This window comes from Thalia democratica, chromosome 8 (assembly GCF_965202585.1).
Source record: "Thalia democratica chromosome 8, ktThaDemo2.hap1.1, whole genome shotgun sequence".
In the NCBI taxonomy this organism is placed as follows: Eukaryota; Metazoa; Chordata; class Thaliacea; order Salpida; family Salpidae; genus Thalia; species Thalia democratica.
The window spans coordinates 44,405,816-44,413,246 of record NC_139172.1 but is presented as its reverse complement, the minus strand read 5'-3'; positions in this window follow the sequence as shown (position 1 = coordinate 44,413,246).

Genomic DNA, 7,431 nt, shown 5'->3' with positions numbered 1-7,431 from the left:
GCGAATGCGGTGAGGTCTGCCAATCTTCCTGCAAAATGCTGGGGGTCAGTGAGTGCACCCACGGTTGCTACCCGGGTTGCTACTGCCCACCAGGTACCCTCCTGCAGGGTGGGGAGTGCGTTGCTAAGGAAGAATGCCAGTGTTATGACAACGGTGAGGTTTACCAACCAGGAGAGAAGGTTGAAAGGGATTCATACGCTTGGTTGGTTTTATGGTTGTGGAATTTTTTGCATTACGGTTGCAAAGCATGAACTTGCTACCTAAACGATTTTTAATGACATTTACAGCGCTCAGTTAAAATTCTTTTTAAACATTAACTTGCTTTAAAGTACTATGTAAAAAAGACGTTTGAAGTCCTAAAACTATGTTTAAATAATTAAACTAAATTGAAAGAATAACTTAATTTTATATAAATGAAACTTGATTTTTTTTGCTTTTAAATAATATACTAGTCTGTCTAAATTCTGTATGCGTTTTCGTAAAATCGTATCTAATATAAAAAAAAGCTTACTAGATTAACAACTTACCAACTTCACCAGCGTGTGCACCGGTGGAAAACTTGAGTGTGAGCTCATCCAAGAGGAACCGACCAAGTGCGAGGCCCCCATGGAATTCGTGGGTTGCCACGACAACCACAAGGGGGTTGGTTGCCTATCAACTTGTCAGACTTCCAACCTTTTCTGCTCCGTAGATGAGAAGTATTGTACCCCTGGATGCGCCTGTCCCAAAGGAAAAATACTTGGTAGGATAGTTTGTAATTAGTTTTAACAACTAATATTTGAAAAATGTTTTGGTACTATAATTTACATAAATATTGAATTTTCAAATTTTATTAAAGAAATGTATATAAGTAAATTTAAAAGTTAAAAAAATTTAATTAAATGAATGGTAATAAAATTAATCTTGCTTAAATAAAAGTCAGTAAAAGTATACATACATGTTTAAATCTAAATCTTCCGTTATTTTAACTGATTATAAGATGAATTAAGGTTTTATCAATATAGAAAATGATTAACATAATTTCTACTGATAGAAAGAATTGAAAAACTTTTTTTAATATATAAACCAAACAACAGACGAGAGATCAGGTAAATGTGTGAAGCAATCTCATTGTCCGTGCGAGCACAACGGTGAAATCCACCAATCAGGAAGCAGCATCAAGCAGGATTGCAACGACTGTACTTGCGAAGGGGGAGCGTGGGTGTGCACGGAGAAGCAGTGCCCCCAGGAGTGCTCGGCTTGGGGAGATCCCCATTACAAAACTTTCGATGGCAGGGAATACGATTTCCAGGTTTGTTTGATTTTTCAAACTAAGAAGTTTGTCTCAAACATGACTTACAGCTATAACATCTTTACTTGTTAGAGTTAGTTTAGAACTTAAAAGAAAACAAGAGCTTTAGTTTGTTGAAAACTAATCAAAGCAATATATTTATATATTTCCGAAAATGTACTGATCATAGAAAATAACGATTATTAACAAAATAATTATACCCAAACTAATCAATACACAGTTTCATTTAAAACATAAATAATAACAAATCACTTTCTCACAGGGAGACTGTTCATACGTGATGGTAGAGAACAACGGAACATTCAGGGTTAAGGTTGAGAATGTACCGTGTGGAGATGCCAACAAGCATCTTACCTGCTCCAAATCAGTAACCTTTTACTGGTACAGCAAAGTGTTCCGTCTCACAAGGGGCGAAAATGAACCAGTTAGTCATAACTTTTAGATAAGGCTTAAAACTCAGCAGATAACGTTTAGTTTTTGAAATTTTATTTTTGTTAGAATAAGTAAAAAAATAAAGTGTAGTGTTAACGTAAAATAAAAGAATTAAGCTCTTTTTGTTAAGCGTTACTACTGATGTTTTAAAACCCAAATTAATAAACTTATTTATTGTATACCATATAAATTTTCAGTTAATTTAAGCATGTCTTTTTGTACCATCAATAAGAACAAAACTTTTGTAATAAAACAAAACATACAGATAATCCAGGAATATGACGCAGAGAACGGTGGTTTTGGAAAGATCCCCACAGGAAAGTATTACACGGTCAGGAAGGGATCCATCTACCACATCATAGAAACTAATGATGGTATCGATGTCATGTGGGATTCCAGCACCAAGGTTTGTGAAAAATTAATAACTAATTTGATTGCTGACATGCTAGTTTTAGGTTTTATTTACGTAGTTTTTCATGAACTATCTAACTTCGATTACATAATATTGTATAAAAGTGATTGAGAAAAAAAAAACAAAATGCTTGTAGCAAACTTAACTAAATTGTTTATGTAGAATTAAAGTGATGTTGCTTACTCAGTATTAACAACTGAAACTTATCTTGAATTTCAAATGCTTGGGACTTTTTGTTATCATTAGATAAACTTCTGATTAAACTATCAACATTGTTCCAGGTAAAAGTGAAACTGGGAGCTAAACATATGAACAAGGTCAGAGGCTTGTGCGGAGATTTTGATGGAGATTCATCCAATGATTTCGAAGGAAGAGACGGAGATCAAATAACTTCAGAAACTGACTTCGGTAACGATTGGAAGGTAAATTTTTCACACAGAAAGTTTAATTGTTTTGCATAAACTGTTTTGTTGCCAAAGTTTCAAGCAAAAGTTTTTGTTAGAATTTAATTTTACCTGAAACAGAAAAAAAAAATTTGAAATTATGTTTTAGTCTTTTTTATAAACAATAAAGAAACAAGTTAAAAAAAAACAACTACTACACAAAAAAATTAACATCAAAAAAAAGTATATAAAAAACACAAATTCTTAAACAGACATCAGAGTCCTGCCCAGACGGCAGTTCCCCGGGCAACCCGTGCGAGGTGAACCCAGAACGTCAAGAATGGGCGCACGAGAAATGCGCGGTGATCATCAGGGACGTTTTTGAAGAGTGCCACCCAGTGGTGGACCCCACGACTTTCTACGAGGACTGCCTGTTCGACACATGCGGGTGTACTGACGGTGGGGACTGCGAGTGCTTCTGTAACGCAGTGGCTGCATATGCGCAGGTTTGTATTATAGTTGTATGTTTTTATTTTCGTCGAATGGCTAAATGTTATGCTTCAGTTATTTGATATCTTTAACAATCTTATTTAAGGCTCACAGTGAAAGGTCAATGTAAATTAATACTAATACAAATAACTTTTAAAAACTTAAATTTAAAGGATAAATAAGTGTTAAACAATAATGTATTAAAAAAAAATCAAACAAACATATATAACGATATTTGTTTAAAACAAAATTAATGTAAAAGTGTTATATGTGTCAAAAATTTACAATAAACGCTCTATAAACATAAAAGGCACAAAAAAGGTGTCAGAAAGTAGTAAATAATGTATAAAAAAGTAACCCACGTAATAACAATATGACATTCTTAATAGTTATATAAAACAATAAATAAAACAGAAACTTAATAGAAAACTAATTAAACTTTACCACCCAACAGGCTTGTAGCGAGGCAGGAGTTTGTATCAGTTGGCGTAGCAACGAAATTTGCCCCATCATGTGCGAGACTTACGACCCAACGTGGGGAACCCCCGATTTCGGGGTGAACGGCACGTGCTCGTGGAAGTACGAACCCTGTGGAAACCCGTGCCCACCCACCTGCGACGACCCAAAACCCAAGGATTGCCCGTGGAAGAACTTGGAGGGCTGCTACACCGAATGCAAACCCGGTTTGATAACTATTGTTATTAAATGATGTCTTTCTATATTAATGATAAAAATATAGATATGATATTTTAATTTATGTACCAAATGTAAAACTGGTTTTTACTAATAGTTTAATTAAAAGAGTAACTTTTTTGTTGAGTACGTATGGTAATAACATTTTCTTTGTAACTAATAAAAAATTTAAATATTTTATTATTAGTAAACTGTACGTAATTAAAACTTTTAACTTTGTGATAAAACTTTTAAACTTTATTTAAATAAAATACTCATCTAAAATTTTTATTATCAGACGAGGTGTTCGATTATGAACAAATGAAATGCAAACACGTGAGCGAGTGCCCGCCAAAACCCACCCCTCCCCCCGTTACCACGACAACCATCCCGGCTACCACGACAACCAGACCCAAGACCACCACTACGCCCAGGACCACCACAACACCTGCCCCCACAACAACAACTCAACCGGAACCGTGCAAATGCGTCGACTCTAACGTATGTGATGTTTTATTATAAGTATTGCTTTCAATAGTATAAAACTGCAACAAAATGACGATGAAAGAAATACAAACCTATAGAAGTAGTATAAAAGCTAATTGTGATCGGCTTGTAAAAATATATTAAAACAGTCATGTCAGTTTTGAAGCTTAAAATAGTGTTCTCAGAGGTTATTAACAAACATAAATGTTTAGTTATCTATAAAAAATAAAAATTGTTTCTTTTCTCAAACACACCAACAAAGAAATTTAACATGCGAATTTAGTATGGTATAAATACATTTTAATCTTTCTTACACACAGGGAGGAGACCACTTACCGGGTGAAACGTGGCCGATGCGCGGTGACGAATCACTATGCGTCACATCAACCTGCTTGGAGGTGCCTGATGGAAGCTGCATCATCGAAAGTGAGGATGTCAGAAAAGTTTGCAGACCTGAGGACAAGCCTGTTTGCAGGAACGGGTTCCAACCTGTCATGAAGGAGGACGGATGCTCTTGTGAATGGGAGTGTCAATGTTGGTAGTTGTTGTATTTGTATGACGGTTTTTACTTGCAAATGTACTTGATGTTTGTAAGTGTCTTAAAATTTACGTTTTTTTACTCATAAGATTGTATATAAGTTCTAACTGACTAGTTTTAGACACAATGAAAACTAATAATAGGATACTGCTTTGGTCAAAGAGACCCTCAACTTTCACTTTCGATAAACCATAAAGTTTATTGAAATAAAAGTTATACTTTAAGTGCCAGTCTTAAACAAATTATATATTTAAGGTTACTGCTTTGGTCAAGGAGACCCTCACTTTTTCACATTCGACGGATACTACTACCCGTTCCAAGGAAACTGCACATTTGTATTGTCACGTGACATGAACGAGCACCACTCCAACTGGCCTCACGAATACGAAGTTTGTTTTGATATTTAGTTAATTATTTATTATTTATACCATTATGTTGTTATTTAACTATTGATGTACTGTATATTCATTTTAAATGTTTAAAAAGCGTTGAAACTGTCTTAAAGTAATATAGAACCAATTTAAAATTCTAAAAGTAAATTCAGCATTTATCATACTGATATTTTAAAATTTAGTAGTCAATTAGTTATATTTTTAGTGTAAAAAACTGAAAACACAACATTAGAAAACAGAAACTAACTATAAATGTATAAAATTAGATCTGGATGGACAATGTTGCCTGCCCAGAGGCACCGGATACGACTTGTACAAGAAAAATGTACATCAGATACAACGAGACAACACTGATCATTTACAAGAACTACACTGTTAGTTTATTTGCATATAAGATTGAAATATTATCAGTTTTATTTTAAGACTGATAAGCATAGTTATTGCTGTAAGAGATTGGATAACCTTTAAGTTTTTGGCTTAAAAAAATAATGAAACTTACGAAAATCTACTTTTTCAACAATTCAGGCTAAAAAAAATAAGCAAAAATATATTTTCGATATACTAAAGTTTATTACCTTATCAGTACTCATTTTACATTGACATCTTAATCTTGTAATTCCATTTTATAGTACTCATTCAACAACGGTCCACTGTTGGATTGGTCCACTCTTCCAATAACCCACGTATCAGGCATCCACGTGGAACTGAGGGGAATTTCTCTCTTCTACGTCACAATCAAGAGCATAGACCTTACTCTGACGTACACAGGAGAAGATTACAGCTGGAGCTTGGCCGTGCCGTGGCAACACTACTTCAACAGAACAGAGGGACTTTGCGGTTAGTGAATTTTTTTTAAATAACTTTTTGTTAAAATTGCTTGTTAAGTTGTATTACATCATTTGTAAATTGCTGCTATTTTTTACTTACTTTTGCTTAGTTTAAAATAAGACCATCATGTACTATACAGTTTTTAACATAAATTATGTCTCTAATTTCAAATAAAACACAACTTATTGTAAAATAATTGAGCGAAACATAACTAGAGGTTTTCACTTGATCTTAGTTTAAACGTTAAATAACCTACCACTAATATTTATAAACCAATCAAAATACAGGAGTGTGTAACAACGACCAATCGGACGAGCTGACCAACAGAGAGGGAACGATCGAGTTGGAAGTGATCGATTTCGCCATGTCGTGGTTGGTAGTCGAGAACAAGACGGACTGCATGAAGGAGGAACAAACATGCGAGCGTCCCAAGCCGGATAAGAAGTGCGAGATACTCAAGTCCGATGTTTTCGCGGTTAGTGATTTATATGTGTTTAATTTGATATATACTTTTATATCTTTGCATCTTTGTAGTGTTAAAATAGTTAAAACCTTTATTTCATAGGTAGATAAACATCATGAACCATAGCCAATTTTAAAGTTTATCTAGCATTTAAATTCTTGACAAACTTTTTGTTATACACAAAAAAGTTTTTAAATTTTTGACATGTTGAATAAACTTGTACTTATTTTCTATAACCGTAATATGTAATGATAGTAATTAATACAATATAAGCTTAAATTGTCCTTTTAAAGTTTTACAGTAATTTAACTTTGCCATGTGTCTTAATATTTAAAACTTCGACTTACAAATTTTCAACAGCCATGCCACGACGCAGTAGACGTGGAGCAGTTTTACAAAATTTGCACATACGATACAGCGGAGTGCAGGAATTACTCTGTATGCGAGGCTCTTTATGGATACGCTCTTGCTTGTTTGAAACAGGGAGTTTGCTTGGACTGGAGATCTGATGATCTTTGTCGTTAGTTATTTTTTGTCTTTGCTACTTTGATATTTTAGTTTCAAATCTTTAACAAAATAAGGCTAAACACTTTATTTAAACAACTACTTACTTGATGACCTTTGTTTTTAGTATTTCAACACATATAATACAAATTTTTTCGAGGGTGTTTTACAACGTAGTTAATCCGAGTTAAAAATCAAACAACAGCAAATTACGCTTTGTTCTTGTGTGAATTTGAAAAAAAAATTATTAAAAATTTCAACTAAAACTTTTCCCCGAAGATAATATACTTTTATTATAAATAACTGCTAAAACTAAAGCAATTTTTTTACAAGATTAATTATAACAGTTAAAACTTCTGTTTTGTTATTAATAATTACCAAAAGTAAATATTTCACAGCACTCGAGTGTCCATCGGACCGTGTGTACCAAGCGTGCAAACCAGATTGCGAAAAGACTTGCGGGGACTTCATATCGGGAATCCCCTGTTACGAGGAACAATCAGCGGAGGGATGCTTCTGTCCGGAGGGAACCGTTTTGGTT